The 22,657-nt window shown below is 42.8% G+C and overlaps 1 long non-coding RNA gene and 1 pseudogene across 1 annotated transcript; one reads left to right on the plus strand and one right to left on the minus strand.

Annotated features, from left to right (window-relative positions):
- Window positions 1–2,179: 2,179 nt before the first annotated feature.
- Window positions 2,180–22,587, minus strand: LOC114888001. The gene is made up of 3 exons (XR_003791679.1): window positions 22,379–22,587; window positions 19,852–19,971; window positions 2,180–3,267 (listed from the first exon to the last, which is right to left on the minus strand). It is a non-coding gene; the product is annotated as an uncharacterized LOC114888001 (long non-coding RNA).
- On the plus strand, window positions 13,890–14,650 carry LOC114887963 (annotated as a pseudogene).
- Window positions 22,588–22,657: the final 70 nt, after the last annotated feature.

Below are 22,657 nucleotides of genomic sequence, written 5' to 3' on the forward strand. Positions count from 1 at the left end.
GAACATAGGGGTGCATATGTCTTTTCAAATTAGTGTTTTTGTTTTCTTCAAATAAACTGAAGTGTAATTGTTCAACCATTGATAGTTCTATTTTTAGTTTTTTGAGGAACCTCCATACTGTTTTCCATAGTGGCTGGGCCAATTTACATCCCCATCAACAGTGTTTGAGGGTTTCCTTTTCTCCACATTCTGGTCAACACTTGTTTCCTTTTTTAAAAAGGTGAGTGGGGGCTACTCTTTGTTGCCGTGTGTGGGCTTCTCATTGCAGTGGCTTCTCTTGTTGTGGAGCGTGGGCTCTAGGCACATGGGCTTCAGTAGTTGTGGCTCACAGGCTCTAGAGCACAGGCTCAGTAGTTGAGGCGCATGGGCTTAGTTGCTCCACAGCATGTGGGATCTTCCCGGATCAGGGCTTGAACCCATGTCCCCTGCATTGGCAGGCAGATTCTTAACCACTGCACCACTAGGAAGTCCTGTTGTTTCTTTTTGATAAGCCATTCTGACATGCATGAGGTGGTATCTCATTGTGGTTTTGATTTGCATTTCTATCATGATTAATGAAGTTGAGCACATTTTCATGTGCCTGTTGGCCATCTGTATGTCTTCTTCGGAAAAATGTCTATTCTGCTTCTTAGCCCGTTTAAAAAGAAATTTATTTTAAATATAGAGTTGTATGAGTTCTGTATATATTTTGGATTATCAACCCCTTACTGGATATATCATTTGAAAATATCTTCCCCCATTCAATAGGCTGCCTTTTCATTTTGTTGGTGGTTTCCTTTGCTGTGCAAAAGCTATTTAGTTTAATGTGATCCCACTTATTTATTTTTGCTTCTGTTGCCATTGCCTGAGGAGACACATCCAAAAACTATTACTAAGACTGATGTCAAAGAGGTTACTGCCTATGTTTTCTTCTAAAGAGTTTTATGGTTTTGGGGTCTTAAAGTTAAGTCCTTGGGGCTTCCCTGGTGGCGCAGTGGTTGAGAGTCTGCCTGCCGATGCAGGGGACACGGGTTCGTGCCCCGGTCTGGGAGGATCCCGCATGCCACGGAGTGGCTGGGCCCGTGAGCCATGGCCACTGACCCTGCGCATCCGGAGCCTGTGCTCCACAACGGGAGAGGCCATAACAGTGAGAGGCCTGCATACCACAAAAAAAAAAAGAAAAAGAAAAAAAAATTAAGTCCTTAATCCATTTTGAGTTTATTTTTGTATGTGGTGTAAGTGGTCTAGTTTTATTCTTTTTTTAAAATAAATTTATTTATTTATTTATTTATTTATTTATGGCTGTGTTGGGTCTTCATTTCTGCACGTGGGCTTTCTTTAGTTCCGTCAAGTGGGGACTACTCTTCGTTGCAGTGCGCAGGCTTTTCACTGTGATGACTTCTCTTGTTGCAGAGCACAGGCTCTAGGCACACGGGCTTCAGTAGTTATGGCACATGGGCTCAGTAGTTGTGGCTCACAGGCTGTAGAGCGCAGACTCTGTAGTTGTGGTGCACAGGCTTAGTTGCTCTGCGGCATGTGGGACCTTCCCGGACCAGGGCTCAGACCTGTGTCCCCTGCATTGGCAGGCAGATTCTTAACCACTGTACCACCAGGGAAGCCCCCTAGTTTTATTCTTTCACATGTAGCTACCTAGTTTTCCCACGAACATTTATTGAGGCAACTGTCCTTTCCCAATTGTACACTCTTGCCTCCTTTGTCATAGATAAATTGATCATATGACTGTGGGTTTACTTCTGGACTTTTTACTCTGTTCCATTGATCTATGTGTCTGGTTTTGTGACAAGACCATACTGTTTTGATTATGATAACTTTGTAGTATGGTTTCAAGTCTGGGTGCATGATACCTCCAGCTTTGCTCTTCTGTCTCAAGACTGCTTTGGGTATTTGGGGTCTTTTGTAGTTCCATACAAATTTTAGAAATATTTGTTCTAGTTCTGGTGAAAAATGTCATTGGTATTTTGATAGGGATTGCACTGAGTCTGTAGATTGCTTTGAGTAGTATGTATATTTTCATGATATTGTAGCATGGTACATCTTCCCATTTGTTTGTGTCATCTTCAATTTATTTCCTCAGTGTCTTATAGTTTTTAAACTAGAAGTCTTTCACCTCCTTGGTTAAATTTATTACTAGATATTTTATTCTTTTTGATGCAACTGTAAATGGGATTATTTTCTTCATTTCTATGACAGTTCATTATTAGTGTACAGAAATACAACAGATTTCTGTGTACTAATTTTGTATTCTGCAATTTTAGTCAATTCACTTAGCTCTAACAGTTCTTTGGTGGAGTTTTTGGGGTTTCTATATATACAGTGTCATGCCATCTGCAAATAGTGAGTTTTACTTCTTCCTTCTGTAAACTGAAATTTCAGAAACAGACCTGATTGAAATAAAAAGGCATTTATTTGGTGTTTGTTAAGAATGTAGTCCAGGAGGGAATTCCCTGGCAGTCCAGTGTTTAGGACTCTGCCCTTTCACTGCCAAGGGTGGGGGTTCAATCCCTGGTCAGGGAACCAAGATCCCGCAAGCCATCCCCCACCCCCCAAAATGTATTTAGTCCAGGACACACAGAGTCAAGGAGCATGTGAATTGTATTCTACTATACTACAAAATGGAGAAAGGTTAAAATGGAAGGCAAAAACTGCAAGGCCATAGTGAGTTACATAGTTGTCTGTCAGGAATTATAATTGGAGCAAGCAAGAAATAAGGCTGCTTGTTAACAAGGATTGGTTGGGGTCCAAAATGGTTGCAGAGTTACAAGGGGAAATTTTAGACAAAAAGGGTGAAGCTTCTGGGTGTTCTAAATATGGCTGATGGTGTCCTTGGGTTTGGTACAATTTAAAGAAAGTTCAAATTCTCAGTGATGCCGGGATGTGTCTGAGATCTGATCCTCAATGGCTGCTCAACTCTATTTTGTATACCTGAGTATGATTACACCATTACAATTTCAATTTGTCATTCCTCAAGGTAAAGATTTTATGACAGATGAATAATTCCAATATTAGGATTATCAGGATTAAAGAAAACATGAGGAAGGGGTAAAAAGGCTTATTGACCCTCAGTGTGACAAATTCAAGTGTATAGGTACCTCAGTTAACAAAAAGAAAAACAGTCTGAAACTATCAACAAAGTTGGGGTTACAGGACTGGTCTCGACTCTTGCGATGAGCTGTCTACTCAGATGTCATCTGCTTCTGACCCAGGGAAGTTTTTCTTGTTCTGACGAAGGTCATCAATGGGTTGGGAGGTCCACTCAGGATTGGTAGCCTTTTAAAAATGAGAAACGTGACTCCATGATTGAACACCAAAGTTTTTGCTGCACATGGCTTAGTGAACAACCTGTTAATACCTGATTAAAAACCTCTTTCCATTGAGGTTTCAAAGCATCTCCAGGGAGGTGTCTTTTCCAATAAATATAATCACCTGGTTGTAAATTATTTTCTTTAATGTCTTTGTCTCCTGGGAACTCTTTTTTTTTTAAAGGTTACTCACTTATAAAAGATTCTAGTACTAGTAAGCATGAAGCTTTAATGTTTTTAGTTAATTCTTGGCAATATGTTAAGAGGTCTCCTTTAACCACATTGGGCTTATGTAGTGCATTATATATTTTCATTGTTCTTCCCATAATTATTTCAAAGGAAGAAAGTCGGTGTTTACCAAAGGGGGTAGACCTTAGGCTGAGCAATACCAGGGGCAGGGCTTCCGGCCATGGTAGATTAAAAGATTCAACTAGTTTAGCCAATTAAGTCTTTTTAAAATTATTATTGAAATATACTTGATTTACAATGTTGTATTAATTTCTGCTGAACAGCAAAGTGATTCAGTTATACATATATATATATATATATATATATTCTTTTTCACATTGTTTTCCATTATGGTTTATCATAGGATGTAGTTCCCTGTGCTACACAGTAGGACCTTGTTGTTTATCCATCCTATTCAATATATATTGTATAATAGTTTGCATCTGCTAATCCCAAACCCCCAATCCATCCCTCCCTAACCCCTTCTCCCCCCTGGCAACCACAAGTCTGTTCTCTATGTCTGTGAGTCTGTTTCTGTTTTTATACATAAGTTCATTTGTGTCATATTTTAGATTCCACATAAAAGTGATATCATATGATATTTGTCTTTCTCTTTCTGACTTAGTATGATAATCTCTAGTTCCATCCATGTTGCTGCAAATGGCATTATTTCATTCTTTTTTATGGCTGACTAGTATTCTATTGTATATATGTACACCTTTTTTGTCGATTCTTCTGTCGATGGACATTTAGGTTGTTTCCATGTCTTGTTAGCCAATTGAGCCTTAATGGCTCTATATGTAAGTTCCACTAGCCCGGAGGACTGTGAATTATAGAGGCAGTGGAAATACTGGGGGGGAAATAAAAGGCCAAGTTTTACAGATTGACTGAATAATTTGCCCTGTAAAATGAGTTCCTTAATGACTATGAAGCTCAGATGAAATACTCCATGTAGAAATTATTTTTTCCAAAAGAATTCTGCCTACCAAAAGTGCTATAGCCCTGCAAAATGGAAATGTTTCAATCCAGTGAGAAAACATGCATACTAGTACAACTACATATTTATATCCCTGAGATAGTGGCAGTTGGATAAATTCCATTAATCATACCTCAAAGGGTCCTGAAGGCAAAGGAAAACAATCTTTAGGGAAATGGATGGGTTTACCTGGATTACGTTTTGGACAAAGGTTACACTTCAAATATACTTCAGTGGCTATTTTGTGGGATGGTTTTCAGTAGCATTGTTTTGCACGTATCATTTTATCTGGGCCCCCATGTATGTTCAATAATATGTTCCTGGAGGCTATGAGTCAAAACTGGAGTATTGTTAGACCCGTACCATAAATTATGATCTTCCCAAAATTTACATCCCTGGTATAAGATTTGTCTTGTTCCTCTGGAGAAACATTGTTTTAGGTTTCTGCCAGTAAATCCCGTAAGCTAACATAAGGTTAGGTAATAATTAAAGCTTTTTTGAAGTGGGTTAGAGAGCAGCAGTCATTGCTACGGTATCGGCTAAATTATTTCCTTTCCTTTGAACCAAGCCTTGACTAACCTGAGATATTTATAATGGCCAGAAGTTTTAGTATTTTAATAGCTTCCAGAAGGTCCAATATATATTGGCTATTCTTAATAGTTTGTCCTGTGCAAGCCCTTGTCCAGGAAGATCCCACATGCCGTGGAGCAACTAAGCCCGTGAGCCACAACTACTGAGCCCGTGTGCCACAACTACTGAAGCCTGTGCGCCTAGAGCCCATGCTCCACAAGAAGAGAAGCCACTGCAATGAGAAACCCACGCACCGCAACGAAGAGTAGTCCCCACTTGCCACAACTAGAGAAAAAGCCCCCACGCAGCAACAAAGACCCAACGCAGACATAAATAAATAAATAAAATTTAAAAAAAGGGGGGGACATGGTGGCTGATGTCTCTTGTTTTTTTTTTTTTAAAAAAAAAGCATACTGGCTATCAGTATAAATATTAACAATTTGATCTTTTGCTATAATGCAGGCTCAAGTAGTTAGAGGCTGTCTTTTTGAGAAGCCTGCATGCCTGAAGAGCAAAGAAGTTAGTTATCCACATATTGGAGTAAAGTGAAGTCATTTGGGAAAGTAACATCTGCAAGGTATGATTTTAAGGTCTGAGAAAAGTAAATAGGACTCTCCGTATATCCCTGGGGCAATACTGTCCAAGTGTACTGTTGATCATTCCAAGTAAAGGCAAAAAAGGATTGGCTGTCTGGATCCACTGGCATAACAAAGAAAGTACCACATAAATCAGCCATGTGAAAACCTTGCTGTCTGTGGGAACTGCAAATAAAGGGATATGGGAATTAAGGACTACAGGATGGCGGGATATGACTATATTATTGATGGCTATTTAATACTGAACAAAATGCCTCTTCCATTAGGTTTTCTAACTGGGAGGAAGGGGGTATTGCAAGGACTGGTGCAAGGAATCACTAGACCTTGTTTAATATAGTCTTTTATGATATGTTGAATTCCTTTTATAGGTTCCTGTTTGAGGAGATATTACTTGATGTTGGGGAGGGGTTAAGATGAGTCTACATCTATTTTGATTGGGGTTGCTGAATGAATTTTCCCTCTATCCACAGAGATTTGAGACTGCAGTGTTTGTACAAGTTCATTCTTTCTTGGGGTTATGACTGATGTGAGAAAAATGATGGCAGCTTCACATGCAGAGCCTAAATTTGTGTCATTAGGGCCTTGTTGATTGGAATGTTCTTCCAGATTTAAAACATTTCCCCCTTTTGTGAGAAGGAAACATGTGCATTATGGACCTCTAAGAGGTCTCTTCTGAGGATGTGTACAGGAGTGGAAGGAAGGAGAAAGGAATGTGTCTCTGTGACAGGGCCAAGTTGGAATGGAGTGGGTTGAGATTTAAAAACAGTCATAGGGTTCTTAGAAACTCCCACCATTGAAATTGTTTTAGTACTCCACAGAAGAGAATGTTTCAAAGTGCTGGGATTGAGAACAGAAAGAGTGGTACCCCGTATGAATTAAAGCTCTGTCTGCTCTAAAACAATGGTGAATTCAATTTCTCCAGAATGTTAGTGAGAAGAAAGGGAGAAACCCCAGGTATTTCCTTGGAGCAGCCCTAGGTGAGACAGAAAGGAAGTTGCATAGGACCTTTGTTTGGAGAAGGGCTAGCAGGATTTTGTTTTCTCTCTGAGTGATTTTCTGAATTTAAAATTCCCAGGCTTTTTTTGCAATAATAGCAAAGGTACCTTTGAAGGCCTTCTGTGTTGGAGGGTCTTTCATTGTAAGACTGGAGGCGTGTTGGCCTTTTTTGGCCAGTCAATTGCTGAAGCTGTAAACTCATTATTTGAGTAGCCTTCTTCTTGGCTATTTTTGTATGGCCTTGGACAGATGCTGTGCCAAACTGCATAAATCACGGGCATCCATGGCTGCCCAATTTCACTGATGCCTTCTAACTAAAGTGTCAAGTTCTTAATCTAAACCGTTCATGAGTTGGTATTAACATCTTCCATCCCTGAATACTGTTTGAAAGTTTTTTGAAACCTTTCAAAGGATTCAAGTACAGGCTCCTTATGTTTTGAGTACACAGTTGGATATGTTTCAATCAGTAATATTTGGGGAAACTTCTGGAATAACCAGTAAAGGGTTTTGGCTAAGCCTTTGGCCCTATCTTGATCTTCAGTTGTTTTCTTTTGGAAGTCTTCTATAGGTTTTTTCCAATCCATCTCATTAAGCCATTCTTTTGCTCTGCCTTCCCTTACCAGCATGTGTATAAGTTGATTAGGACCAGAATAGCTTGGTTCATAGGTTTGAATAACAAGATTAAATTGTTTGGCAAAGGAAATGAGGTCCAAAAAGGATCACAGAATTCTTTAGCTATAGTCCTAAGTTCACGTTTACTCCATGGGACAAAGACAATAAAAGGTTCAGGTGGACTTCGTTTTAATAGGGGCTGCCAGGACAGGGGGTTTGAGTGGGGTTTAGGCTCAGGAGTGTTAACTGATGGAGGAGGAGGAGGAGGGTGTCTGGTGGAGAAAGAGAAGAGAGGGAGTAAGTTAAATAAAAAGGGAGTTTGGAAAGAGGTGCGTAAAGGAATGGAGAAGAAGGTGCAGAATTGGGAGGGGAATGGGAGTGGGGTAAAGAATTTCATGATTTCTTAAGTTTATAAACAGCCTGAGTCAATTTTTAATTACAGCTTGGAGGGAAGCAATTTCCTCAGTATTATGTTTAGAGGCCTCTAAATATCAATTAAAACATGCTTTCTGAGACCTCCCTTGTGGCACAGTGGTTAAGAATCTGCCTGCCAGTGCAGGAGACATGGGTTTGATCCCTGGTCCGGGAAGACCCCACATGCCACGGAGCAAGTAAGCCCATGCGTCACAGCTACTGAGCCAGCGTGCTGCAACTACTGAAGCCCACGCTCTGCAACAAGAGAAGCCACCGCAATGAGAAGCCTGTGCACCGCAACGAAGAGTAGCCCCTGCTTATCGCAACTAGAGAAAGCCTGTGTGCAGCATTTTATTATTTGTTATTTTTAATAATAAATTTTAAAAATATGTTTTCCATTAATTTTTCTGTTTCTGGTATTTTTTTCTAGGCATGCATGAAGATTGACAAATTTGGGAATTTCAAAATCTTCCCATTTTGGCCAGGGCAATTTAAAATCATACCAGGTTAAATGGACCCATTTAGATAGGTCGTTACAGGATGAGGGCCCATAGGTGTTAAACACAAAGCTGACAGGGTTTTGTTTTGTTTTGAATGAGAACTTGGCATTATTCTGAGTACTCATCAAAATCAAAAGAAACCTGAAACCCGAATCTCCTACCAAGTGGCACAGATTAAAACAAAACAAAATAAAACAAACATAAAAACTCCACTCCCAAAAGGGAGGACTAAAGTTAACACTGAGAGACACCCAATTTTATTTATGATCTAAACCTTGACCAAATGAGAGTTTTGGGTTCAGGAGGACTCTCTGCAGTCTTTATGTGAGTGAAAAGGTTGCTAAACGCAATGGGTCCATGTAGGTACTGAATGCCAACACCAAGTCTGAAGAAGTGCTGGAGGTCACACTGGGTAATACCAACTACACCGAGCAATGTTAACCTAAATTTCAGAAATGGAGACCTTATTGAAATAAAGAGGCATTTATTTGTGGTTTATTAGACTACAGCCTGGGAGACACAGGTTCAAGAAGCACCTGAACTATGTTCCTCTGGATTACAAAATGGAGGAAGCTTATACAGGCAAAAAACTGCAAAGGCAGTTAGTTCCATATATTGTTTGTAAGGAATTATTTAGAGATGGCAAGAAGAGTGCTTGCTAAACAAGCATTGGTTGGGGTCTGAAGTTCTTGAACTGACAAAGGGGAACCTTGAGACCATAAAGTTACACCCAGCAGGTGTTGTTCTAAATATAACTGTAGGTGTCCTGGGGTTTGGTACTTCACAAAAAGTTCAAGTTCTCAGTGGTACAGGGATGTGTCTGAGACTAGAACCTCAATAGTCTTCCCAATCCGTTTTGTACACCTGAACTATAATTACTCCATTATGATTCCAATGTTTCCTCACTTTGCAATTTGGATGCCTTTTATTTTTCTTGCCTAGCTGCTGTGGCTAGGACTTCTATGAATGGTGGTAGGGGCATATCCTTCAAGGACTGAGGTTTAAGCCTCTGGGGCCATGTACCTATTTCTCCTATCCTGAGCCTCAGAGCTGTTCCCTAGTTTCTGCACACTGGTAGAAAGTTGCCCCCACCCTGTCCCATACTCTCACATCTCAATGTGTTCATGGTATCCATTACAGAAGTGCAAAATCACATTGTTTTAAATGGAGTTCACATGATGTAGCCTTGAAATAAGGGGAAATCAGAACATGTGAAGATATCTTTGCCATTTGCAAAGGGCAGGGTGACTTTGAGACAGATGTGTGCCTCTGTGAGCCTGGTGCTGCCTTCCAGCAGGACAGGGATTTCAACTCTCACACAGTTTGTGATTATCTATGTGCTAAGATTCTCCTATTTGGGGATCCAAAAGGAGGGTAGAATCCCACACCTGATTTAAACCAAATTGAAAATAAATTCATTTTTCCTTAGCTGTGTTCCTTCTCAGATGCAGACTTTTCCCATTTTGCACTCTCTCTGTGGCTTTTGGATTAAGAGACCTGACTCACGTCAAGCATTTGTTCAATCGCTATGGAAGGCAGTGCCCATTGATTAATATTGTGTTATTGCTACATTAGGTGAAAAGCTACTGTCTGTACTGCCTACATAAATACTGCCCATTGTCATGCACAACCCATTGGCAACATGCAGAAGTAGTCTTTTTTTGGTGGAAGTGGGTCTAGTGGTGAAGGGTAGTGCTCAGAGCAGAGGACAGAAGTCAGGAAGACATGCATAGCAAAGTCAAATCCTTCAAGGACTTTGGGGAAACCCCTTCTTACACTTGTTTAAGATCTATATACTTTTGGTCTCTTTTTCATGTATCAATATTCACTGAGCACCTAGCACAATGCCTGGCACATACTAGGTGTTCAATAAATATCTACTGAATGAATGAATGAATGAATGCCCTCATCCAAGCAAGGTGAATATATATTATTATATTTTATGGGTACTTAGAAATTATATAATGTTCTTTAAATCTTTGTAAAGGCTAACAGCCTAAGTCTTTTATTTGTGGGTATGAAGTGGCAAATTTGGGAAAGAGAAAATAACATTTTAGGCTGTTTTCAGTAGGTGCAGCCTCTGTGTATAATGAACAGCCCCCCCCACCCCAGTGATTCATGATGATCAAACTTACTCTTGTAATTTAGCTATGTGAGAAAGACAGCCATTGCCCAGACATCAATGCACATGACTGTACCGCCACTGCCTTCTAACTTATTCATTCTAAATATCTGGACACAACAAGGGGAGAAGGATTCAGAAACAGTGATCAGCACAATGAGAAATTTGGTCTCGGGTAGATTACACCCCAGATCTTCTCTTTCCCACAAACCTAATACTACAAGCAACTTCTTACAAAATATTTGGATATAAAGGTAAAAGTCCAACAAATTTTTTTGTTCAAAAGCGTTGGGAATGAAGCTATAATAAAAATTTTGTGGCCACAATACTAAAACGGACAGGAACACACGTTGTGCTCTATTTGTAACCATGGAGATCAGCTCCAGCCCAGATGGGGCTGATGTAGGCACTGCATCCCCGCCTCAGGTGATCTTGTGGTATGGGGTACACCCCCTCTTCAGTTCTGTGCAATCCAATTAACAAATACTGACCTGGCTCCAGCCAATCATGGCTGGATTGCCCACAAAACCAGGTAAGCATTTGCTGGGATGGAAGCAGGGACAGGGGAATGGGGCATTCAAGAAAGAATCAGGAAGGGAATTCCCTGGTGGTCCAGTGGTTAAGACTCCCCACTTCCACTGCAGGGGGCACGGGCTTGATCCCTATTTGGGGAACTAAGATCCCACAAGCCATGTGGCGTGGCTAAAAAAAAAAAAAATCAGGAAATCTGTACCCATCATTTTATTTATGGAGTGCTTGCTATTGCCAGACACTGCCCCTATCACTGGATAAATAGCAATCTTTCTCTCCCTCATGGAAATTACATTTTTGCATTAATTAAAAATTTATTTTCCAACGGAATATTGTTTCTATTTTGAATTATTTGGGAGGGTACCATAATCATTTTAGTATTGTAGCCATAAAATTTTTATTTTGGCTTCATTCCCAGCATGAGGTAACGACTTTTACCTTTTTGTTTGTTAAATATTTATTTATATTTTACTTGGCCGTGTCAGGTCTTAGTTGCGGCACACAGGATCTTCGTTACAGCGTGCAGGATCTTTAGCTGCTGCGTGTGGGATCTTTAGCTGTGGCACGCTAACTCTTAGTTGCTGCATGTGGGATCTATTTCCCTGACCAGGGATCGAACCTGGGCCTCCTGCATTGGGAACACCGAGTCTTAGCCACTGGACTACCAGGGAAGTCCCTAAAGACTTTTACCTTTATGTCCAAATATTTTCTAAGAAGTTGCTTGTAGTATTAGGTTGAGTTTTTTAGTAGGAATGATCACTGCTGTAAGGGTGAGAGAAGTCTCACATAAATCCAGGAAGTTTGGCTTTAGGCGAAAGATACAAAGTCAATAGCAGAAGTAATTACCAGCAGTACTATCAGGAGTTAGGTGTCACCATGCTGAGTCTGAGGTATTGCAGGCACCTCTAAGTGGAGGTGTTAAGTGGGCATGTGAAATATACACCTGGAGTTCAGGGAAGGAGGGGGTTCATGTAAAGATACCCATAAGCAGGAGATTGGCACGTTGACTATGTCAGACTTAAGAGGAACACCCCACAGGTTATGTGGCAATGCCATTAAGGCTGAAGGGAGGGTATTCTGCATGGACTGGTTCACTTGCCTGGACCCCTGGACAGGGGTGGTGGCTGTCATCATCACTAAGACAGGTTAGGAAGTACAGCGACCATGAGACAGAGTGTGTGTGTTTGCATGAGTGTGTGTAGGGGGTGCGGGAGGAGGCTGTCATCATCACTAAGACAGGTTAGGAAGTACAGTGACCATGAGAGAGAGAGAGAGAGAGAAAGAGGGAGAGGTGTGTGTGTGTGTGTGTGCATGTGGTGCGGGAGCTGGCCTCAGATGAAGATCCAGGAGTGACACGAAATTCCAAGGAGGAGAATAAGAGATTTATTGAGAGGCAAAGCAGTAAATGGAATCAGATGACACTGAGATAAGACCTGGTGCTGCTTTCCTCTCTACAGGCTCAGAGTTTTGTGATAACTCCTGGTGAAGCCTAAAGAGTGTCAGACTGGATGATAGATTAGCTAAAGAGTAAATAAGGTCAATTTCTACCAAACATACAAAGAAGAACTGACACCAATCCATCTCAAAGTCTTCCAAAAGACTGAAGAGGACGGAACACTCCCAAAGTCATTCTATGAAGCTACCACCACCCTGATACAAAAACCTGACAAAAACACCACCAAAAAAGAAAATTACAGGCCAATATCATTGACGAATATAGATGCAAAAATTCTCCACAAAATATTAGCAAACCAAATCCAACAACACATAAAAAAGATCATACAGCAGGATCAAGTTGGATTCGTCCCAGGATCACAAGGATGGCTCAACATATGTAAATCAATCAATGTAGTACACTACATCAACAAAAGAAAAGACAAAAACCACGTGACCATCTCAATAGATGCAGAAAAGGCATTTGATAAAATTCAACATCAATTCATGATAAAAACTCTCACCAAAGTGGGTATAAAGGGAACATATCTCAACATAATAAAAGCTATTTATGAGATTTCCCTGGTGACACAGTGTTTAAGAATCTGCCTGCCAATGCAGGGTACACGGGTTCGAACCCTGGTCCAGGAAGATCCCACATGCCGCGGAGCAAGTAAGCCTGTACGCCACAACTATGAACCTGTGCTCTAGAGCCTGCGAGCCACAACTACTGAGCCCGTGTGCCACAACTACTGAAGTCCATGTGCCTAGAGCCCATGCTCTGCAACAAGAGAAGCCACCACAATAAGAAGTCCATGCACTGCAACAAAGAGTAACCCCCACTCACTGAAACTAGAGAAAGCCCGCGCGCAGCAACAAAGACCCAATGCAGCCAAAAAGAAAAGCTACTTATGACAAACCCACAGCCAACATAATACTCAATGGTGAAAAGCTGAAAACATTCCTGCTAAAATCTGGAACAAGACAAGGATGCCCACCCTCACCACTTCTATTCAACATAGTATTGGAAGTCCTAGCCAGAGCAATCAAACAAGAAAAAGAAATAAAATGTATCCAAATTGAAAGGAAAGATGTATAATTCTCATTATATGCAGATGACATGATACTATATATTGAAAACCCTAAAGACTCCACACAAAAACTACTAGAACTGATAACTGAATTCAGCAAGGTAGCAGGATACAAGATTAACACACAGAAATCAGCTGCACTTCTTTACACTAACAATGAAATATCAGAAAGGGAAAGTAAGAAAACAACTCTTTTAAAATTTCATTAAAAAAATTAAAATAATTTGGGCTTCCCTGGTAGCACAGTGGTTGAGAATCTGCTTGCTAATGCAGGGGACACGGGTTCGAGCCCTGGTCTGGGAAGATCCCACATGCCACGGAGCAACTAGGCCCGTGAGCCACAACTATTGAGCCCACGCTCTAGAGCCCTCTAACCACAGCTACTGAGCATGCACACCACAGCTACCGAAGCCTGCACGCCTAGAGCCCATGCTCTGCAACAAGAGAAGCCACCGCAATGAGAAGCCCGCGCACCCCAACAAAGAGTAGCCCCCACTCACCACAACTAGAGAAAGCCTGTGCACAGCAACGAAAACCCAATGCAGCCAAAAATAAATGGTAATAAAATATTAAAAAATCTTAACGAACAAAACAAAACAGAAGCAGACGTGAAGGTTGGTGAGTTGGTGCGGAGTTCGTCTCGGCACGCGTGGCCGCGCTGGGATGGATTCCTCCTCATCTTCCTCCACAGTGGGTTTGGGCTCGGTTGACTGGCAGCTGCAGCATTTCATGGACGTAGAGACTCAGAAGCCGCGCTTCCAGCAGCTGGTGCGCCAGATGACGAAACTTTGTTGGGAAACGTGCACAGACAAGCCTGGGCCAAAGTTGGACAGTCCGGCTGAGGCCTGTTTTGTGAACTGCATTGGGCGCTTCATTGATACAAGCCAATTCAACTTGAATCGACTGGAACAGACCCAGAAATCCAAGCCAGTCTTCTCAGAAAGCTGTTCTGACTGACTTCAGCATTACCTCTTTGGAAAAGGAAGGTAGTTCAAGAAATGAAGAGCAGTTGATGGGATGGTTGAAGAAAAGGTGGGGGATCGGCTCCCACCTTTGTCACTCTTGGGACATCCTGTCATCTGAGAATGAACAAAGACCAATTTTTTTGTGGGGGGGGTGTTTGAGGGTCAAATGTGTTTGGGGTTGTGTTTTTTAATGCTAATCTGGGGAAAACAAATGACAGATGAATGGAAAATTCTACTAGATATATATTACTGTATGTGGGATGAAGCTTTTCTCATAGTCCCATTAACTGCTCCCTACAATTTTAATAGGGGAACTGCTCTATAATTTGATAGTGGGACCACATAGGTAATAATCTGTTATTTGTGTGGATTCGTTTCAGATTTCTAGAGAGATCGACATACGTCTTTGTATCTCTCAGAAAGGGCAGCAGCAGGGGAAAGAGTAACTTGGTACTTGACTGTAGCCCTCCTTATCTAGTGTTTGACTATCAGTGCTGGAAAAAAAGATGTATTGAATATTCATACAGTACATTTCACCTTTCTAGGTTATCTCTCTCCCTTATACTGTGATTCACTTAAATATCTATATAAAGTACAGTCTTGAGCTAGTACAGGTAACCTGAGAGTCTAGAGGCCTTTGGTTAAAGGAATCTAGCCAGTGAACATAATTCTCATACTAAACTGCCACAAGGAAGAAGTTAACTTACCCTGTATATTGGGGTCCAAAAAAATTGAAAGATGTGCCTAAATGAAAAAATAAGTTATAAAGATTTAGGCCACTCAAAAACTAACAGCAGTTTCAGGTAGAGGTGCATGCCTAATGTAAATCAGCATAGTTTCCATTTAGTGCGTTCTTTTAATCACTGAAATAAAAGATTCTACAAGAAAAAAAAAAACAGAAAAAGAAACAGACTCACAGATACAGAAAACAAACTTAAGGTTACCAAAAGGGAAAGGGAGTGGAGGAAGGGGTAAATTAGAAGCTTAGGATAAACAGATACAAACTCTATATACAGATAAACAACAAGGTCCTACTGTAGAGCACAGGGAACTATATTCAATATCTTGTAATAAACCACAATGGAAAGGACAAGAGTAAATGAGGCCAGCTGGGAGTCTCTTGGGCTGTGGTGGGAGAGGCGGGGTTGGGCTTTGGATGAGAGGAGGTAGATAGAAAAAAGGTGTGACTGGTGTAGAGTCAGCACATGCAATACTGGAGAGGACGTAGGGCTTGTGACTTCCACAAAAGGTCAAAACCTGTGTTCCTGTTTTATCGGGTTGACCAAAAAGTTCGTTCAGGTTTTCCCGTAAGATGCTACCGAAAAACCTGAACCAACATTTTTGGCCAACCCAGTATTTTGTAACTCTCGCAGTTTTAGGTTTTTCTATATATGTCTATGATCCATAGTTATTTAATTTTTATAAGTTCTCTTTGCATACCCAATTGCATACCCAACTGCTACCGCACACTGATCTAACAAATCATTCTTTCTATACCAAATTGCTTTTGTCCCTTCACTGAAAAACAACTGATCAGTTGTGTGTATGTTTATTTCTAGACCTCCTATTCCCTTACATTTATCTATTTGTATTTATGCTAGCACTTTCTTGTTTCCAGGTTGTTTGGCTATTCTTGGTCCTTTGCACTTGCATTTTCATTGTAGAATCCACTTCGCAATTTCTATTTAAAAAAAAAGAGAGCTTACCGAGATTTTGACTTGGATTTCACTTAACACATAGATCAATTTAGAAGGAAATATTGAGCATTACAATCCGTAAATGTGAGATATCTCTCCTTTTACTTGGGTCTTAATTTTTTTTCTCTAATTTTTAAAATTCTGTTTACCCATCTTGCATGTATTTTCTACATCGGATGGTATGCTAAATTTTAATTGTATTGACTATATTTTCTTATTTTTTTGTATTTTTCCTACTCTGGCCTTTAGGGCCTTATTCCTGGCAAGGCTCTCCCTCTCAGAGCTAGTTAATTCCTGCAGGTAAAAAATCCCTCCCCTATAAGCATGCTTATTATACACAAACCGACCAATCTGGAGCCCACACCCCCAACCATAACCTTATCAAACTCACACACCAAACCAATAATCCTTCCTGCCCTATACCGTACCTAGCTCTGGTACCTATACCAGAGCTAGGTACGGGACAACTAGGGTCCACCCTTCCAAAACGGAGCCCGCTGAAAAATTTCAAACTGTCTCTCTTAGTCTTATAGGTCTGCTATAACAGAACACCATAGACTGGGTGATTTATGAAGAACAGACATTCATTTATCCCAATTCTGGTGACTGGAAGTCCTCCAATGCCATAAAGGTGCCTCATGATTGGGTGAAGGTCCTCTTCTGGGTGGCAACTAGGGATGACCCCTGAAGCCCAAAGTCTGCCAGAATTTTTCAAGGCTGTGAGCCATGCTCTTCTTGAACTGCCTCCTGAGCAGAAGGTGGAGGTCCAGCATATGCGGCCCAGTATGACATGCTGTGCTTCCTGTTTCTAGGGAACGGTGTAAGTGTCCTTCTTCAAAGTAACTTCCATGTCTGCATGTCTCACAGTGCATGGTTAAAACAAGTCCCTGGTACATTTCAACACAGACATTTGGGGCGGGGAGGGGGGATCTGAAGTTCTCAACTGTTTATTGCTATTGCAAATAGAATGGTTTCTTTTATATGGATCTTGAATTCTTCAAGCTTCAGATAGTCGTTCTAGCAGGGTCTTTTGGTTAATGTTATGTTTTGTTTTTTATTGAAGTATAGCTGATGTACAATATTATATAAATTAGAGGAGTACAATATAGTGATTCACAATTTTTAAAGGCTGTACTCCATTTATAGTTATAGAATATTGGCTATATTCCCTGTGTTGTACAATATATCCTTGTAGCTTATTTTGTACATCACAGTTTGTACCTCTGATTCCCCTACCCTTATATGGCCCCTCGCCACTTCCCTTTCCTCACAGGTAACCACTAGTTTGTTCTGTGTACCTGTGAGTCAGCTTCTTTTTTGTTATATTCACTAGTTTGTTGTATTTTTAAGATTCCACATATAAGTGATATTATACAGTATTTGTCTTTCTCTATCTGACTTATTTCCCTTAGCATAATACCCTCCAAGTCCATCCATGTTGTTGCAAATGGCAAAATTTCATTCTTTTTTATGGCTGAGTAGTATTCCATTGTATATGTTTATTCTGGGTTATGCTTTGTTTGGAGATCCCATAGAGTTTTCTCCGTAGATCAGTTTTATTTTTTCCTTAACAATGTGAGTAATTTTACTTTTTATTGCCTCATTATTGTGACAATAACCTCCATCTCAATATTGAATAGAAGTCTAGTTTTATTAAAATTTCCAGTATAATATTGAACCAAAGTCTTGCTTAATTTGGCTTTGTCTTATTTTTCTACTTTTTTAAGGGACAACATGCCATTAAATTGAGGCCATTCTTTTCGCACATGTGTTTGGTCTATAAATTTAAAAATTACAAATAAAAATATAGGTATTTACTCCATTAAAAAAAAAAGCTTCACAGTGAAATCTAGACTGGTATTTGAACTATATTCAGGTATTACAGCCGAGTCAAGTTGATATATAAAATTAATCATCACAAGTTCACCTCTTGTCAACTTGGCACCATACAAACTTAAACCACTCCTTATCTCCAAATAAAGACAACAACAAGGTCATGATACAACTATCCTGTGTACAACCAAAAATACAATAACTCTTTCTTCAGAAAGGAGACAGATTCCCTGGGTAACATTCACTCTCCTCCTTGATATCCTATAAACGAATACTATGATATAAATTTAACAATACTTAAATACTGTGATGTGAAGTCAACACATCATCTGTTAACTGACAAGGGCGTGAAAGAAGGAAGAAAAAGATATTGGCTGGAGCTTCCCTGGTGGCGCAGTGGTTGAGAGTCCGCCTGCTGATGCAGGGGACACGGGTTCGTGCCCTGGTTCAGGAGGATCCCACATGCCGCGGAGCGGCTGGGCCTGTGATCCATGGCCGCTGAGCCTGAGCGTCCGGAGCCTGTGCTCCGCAACGGGAGAGGCCACAACAGTGAGAGGCCCACGTACCGAAAAAAAAAAAAATTAGGAAGAATTACTCACGACATTACTGATTACTATCCTCACTTCTGTTAATGGTCACATGAGCTAACTAATATGTAGCTCTTCCACAATCCATTCCATGCTCCTTCTGTCCTCAGCAGCACCTCAAATGGTCTTTTTTTCTTTTCTTTTCTTGCGGTACAGGGGCCTTTCACTGTTGTGGCCTCTCCCGCTGTGGCATGCAGGCTCCTGACGCGCAGGCTCAGCTGCCATGGCTCACAGGCCTAGCCGCTCCACGGCATGTGGGATCCTCCCAGACCGGGACACGAACCCGTGTCCCCTGCATCGGCAGGCGGACTCTCAACCACTGTGCCACTAGGGAAGCCCTCGAATGATTATTTTTTATTCCCTGGTGGGGTGACCAAAGCATTCTTTCCTGAAGGGTCTGGGCCATGAGTTGTCCTGCCTGAAGTAGGTTGTGGATAGTTTTCCATTGACTTTACCATAGGTCATGACAAAACATCTTAAGGGATCTCTGCATTCCAGACACACACTTCCTTTGTGCAAGTACCAGTGGGAAGTATAGTCCAATTTGCACCTGATAATCACATTCAATCACCAGAGCCAGCACAGTAACTCTTACTTTTCCTGTTGATTCAGAAGCATAAGTAGTGCAAGTGGCAGACTGGCAGTGTTACTCTCCAGGACAATGGAATCATTCTACTGCAGTAGTGAAAGCACTCTTCCCTTTGCAACTAAGACCTCTACACAATCAGTGCTTCATGAAGACAGGAAGCAAAAATTTTCCCTAGTGCCTCTCTATGGATAACTGTCAGTGGTGCCACTCACATATCTACCCCTTGATTCCTTGACGCATCAATCCAGGCCATGGGACAAATAGTCCTATTTGTTGTTTGATGATTCAGAGCCTATACAGCTTCCTGGGGAATCTTTCCCTGGCCCTCCAAGTATTGCCACATAGCAATCTGCCCAGGCCACAGGAAACATGTGAGGATCATGTAGACACCAGGGACCTTTGAACCAAGATTGTGCTGTTTAGGAAGATCCCTGGGTGGCATTGATGACAAATGCCATGTAGGGGTCTGCCTGACTCACCCTCTCTTCTGAGATCAGCCCTGCTAACTGGGCTGTGGGGGCACCTGACTTCAGCAGGCTGGGCCAGTCAGCTTCCTTCCTGTGGAATCAGGAACAGGGACCTCAGACTGCGGCCCAAGGGTGCTGGGCACTGGGATGGGGGCTGGTGTTCAGAAGGACCTTGTTTCTATCCCACCAATCACTGCTACAGACACAGCGAGACCAGGCAGGAGAAGGGACCAGAAAACTGCAGGGCCTGTGGGGAGGAGGAAAGGTGACTCCTGTGTCCTTCCTGATCAGCCCAGAAACAAGGTGGGTGGGGTCCCCCACAGGTGTGAGAGCTGAGCACTTACCCAGTGAGAACAGTAGCTCACAGGTCTCCAGCATCACCTCCTGGTACAGAGTCCTCTGGTCCAGGTCAAGTTGTCCCCACTCCTCTTGGTCACAGCCACATTCTTAAAGGTCACCACCACCTGGAGAGTCAAACACAGGTAGTAGTGTTGGCCTTGTGCACTTGGCTGGGATCAACCCTGTCACTCTGTTGCTGGTGAAGATGCAGAGAGACCCAGGCTTGAATCACCGAGGCCTCTGGATCGCCAAGTTCTGTGTTGAGCTCAAGGGGGAAGCAGATGCAACCTTGAGACATAATGCAATTGTGGCTGAGAGAAAAGCCTCCCATGAAGGAAGTCACTGGAGATGACACAGACAGTGGCACAGTGACACAGACAGTGGTGTTCCATGAGGACTGGGGAGAGATGTTAAGTGCTCTGGGAAAATGATCATGATGATAATTCCAACAATGGTAACAGCAAAGTGATAGCACCTAAGCCTCCCTGGTCCTCACAGTGCACCTGCCCCAAGTTGAGGCCTTTACACAATAAGATTCCTTGCTCGGGAGCCAGACTTCCAGGGTTTGAATCAAGACTCTGGAATTCGACACTTCCTGCCAGTGCGACCACAGGGAGGACATCCCATCATTTCTCTAAGCCTCGATTTCTGCATCAATAGAAAAATCAGTCCCACTTCACCAGGCCGTTTGGAGAACTAAAGAGAAAATGTTTACATGTGAGATGCTGGACTGCCTAGCACAGTTACGTGTTCAATGTATTTTGTGACTCTTACTAATCCTCCCACGGCCCATGAGGTAAATGCCATCATCACCTCCGTGTCACAGCCAGAGGTCTGAGCCCCAGGCAGCTCTAGAAAATCAGCCACAACCTCAAATTTAAGGAGCAGAAGTGGGAATTGAACATCCAGTAAAAGCGGGAACAGAGTTGCCAGAAGATTGGCAGGTGGGGGCAGGGGTACCTTAGCCAGAATTATTATAAAACAGCCAGGAAAAGACTATCCTAAGAGGTGACACTGATGCACAGGAAGGGTGGGGAGAGATAGTCCTGCAGAGATCTGGGAACAGGGCCCCAGGCAAAGAGAAGTGCAAGTTGAAGCTGGAAACTGGGCAGGAGTTTTACAAGTTCAGGACTGCCTGGCCGTGTGCGGTGAGTGAGGGAAAAATGGAAGGAAAAAATCTTGGGGGTAAGCAAGGGGCAGATCAAGTAGAGAGAGCACTGTGGGCCATACATAGTCGGGAGAAATACTGTATTTATTATAAGTGTGAGGCAGGCACCTGAGGGGGAGACCCATTCATTCACTGAACCATTTGTTGAGTACCTTTTATAAGCCCAGGCTGTTGTTCTAGGTCCTGAGCAGCAACAGGTGCTCATGCTCAGGGGCTGGGAAGAGAGCCTAAACAAGCAACTAAATAAATGAGCAAGACAATGTCACAGGGACCCAAAGATTCCAAAGTCAAGAAAATAGCGCGAGATGACAAGAGGTTACAGTCTGCTTTAGACAGGGCACCACGAAAAGCCTCTTTCAGGACAGCACACTGGAGTGAGTCTGATATAAAGTGAGGAAGGAGCCAAGTGAATGGGAAGTTAACAAATAAGACAAGTCCTGACAGCGATCAGGACTATGATGAGGGTACTCAGGGTCACGGCTATGGAATTACCCAGGACCTCTTGTGTTTTCATGTCCAAAGGGACACCACACTCCTGCACACTATCACCACTTATCATATGTAACTGAACCTCAAACAGGAAAACAGATTCAGTGGGAAGCCAGTTCGACTGGCTGTAAACTGAAAGACAAATTCCTTGACCTTCTGGGCGCCCTGTCCCTCCTGACACCTTTTCTATCCTAGCAGGGCTGCAATCCCCAAGCTGCTGCAGGCTACTCCTGCCTCTTCCCCACCCCAGCCCTTATCTCTGTAGAGGTTACACAGCTGGGAAGCCCAAGGGTCAGATTCTCCCAGGAATGAGCCTCTAACATCAACAAAGGCTCAAGAGGAACCTCCGTGGAAAGAAAACCAGAGCGATGCTCCCTGCACCGTGCTGGACGCGGGGGGATACACGTCACCCATGTGCTTTTTCTAGTTCCCTCAAACCCAGTTGGAGGAACTTTAATATTCCTGTTTTGTGCCCGAGAAAACAGAAACCAAGGGCAACAGGGAAAGCTGCTCAAGGTCCTAGACTCGGGAAGGGGCGGGGCCGCAACACACAGAAAGGTCTCCGGACTGTGCGGTCTGCGCTCCTCCCTGCGGGTCCTTCCACGCCAGCGGTATGGGGTCAGGGAGATTCGAGAAACCACATCTCTCCCTACCACACAGCGTCCCACTGACTGACAGAAATGGGACCCTCCGCGTGAAGCTCCTAACCTGGGTTCCCACCCGGAGCACAAGCGACCCCATCCTGAGGCTCCGACAAACAATGCCCTGGGGAGGACAAGGTGACGACTCACAGGACACCACCATCCTGCACAGCAGCGCGCCTCGGCCACGTGGTGGGGTCCTAGCGGGCGTGGCCTGGCGCACCTTCCACTCACCTGCGCCGGGGTCACCAGCGCTGCCATCGCACCGCGGGGAGCGTAGGGCCACATGAGGGCGCCGGAGACCGGCGGGTCCAGCGGGCTTAGCTGACACTCCCCCAGGTCGTACAAAGGCACAGGTGGGCTCTCCAGGCTGTCCTCCCCGCTCCGTCCCTAAGTCCCGGGAAGAGCTCGTAGTGGGTGGGGACACACCAGCCTCACCACAAAGAAAAGCCCGCTCCTCCGGCGCAGGAAGTCCCGCCCCTGACAACGCGAGCCAGTAACGCCCCTTTTCTG

This window comes from Monodon monoceros, unplaced genomic scaffold, assembly GCF_005190385.1.
Source record: "Monodon monoceros isolate NGI ecotype Baffin Bay Population unplaced genomic scaffold, NGI_Narwhal_1 Super_Scaffold_10, whole genome shotgun sequence".
Lineage (NCBI taxonomy): Eukaryota > Metazoa > Chordata > Mammalia > Artiodactyla > Monodontidae > Monodon > Monodon monoceros.